This window comes from Penaeus monodon, chromosome 19, assembly GCF_015228065.2.
Source record: "Penaeus monodon isolate SGIC_2016 chromosome 19, NSTDA_Pmon_1, whole genome shotgun sequence".
Lineage (NCBI taxonomy): Eukaryota > Metazoa > Arthropoda > Malacostraca > Decapoda > Penaeidae > Penaeus > Penaeus monodon.
Window position 1 is genome coordinate 30,989,808 of NC_051404.1, and position 244 is coordinate 30,990,051.

Genomic DNA, 244 nt, shown 5'->3' on the forward strand with positions numbered 1-244 from the left:
CATAGAACAAACGAGGAACAAAAAATACGTGACAGGAAGAGCCACGACCAGCAAAAGACAAAAGCAATAAACGACATGAACTGTTTCGGGAGCCATCTTGGACTCCCGGAGGAGGCATGCATCTCGAGGAGAAAGTTAGTGTGCCAAGACGCTGCGGTTCTTCGAGGGTCATAGTCGTCCTCGAGGGGGTAGAAAGGGGGGTAGGCCAAGGAAGGGAAAAAAAAGGGATAAAAGGGGTAAAGTG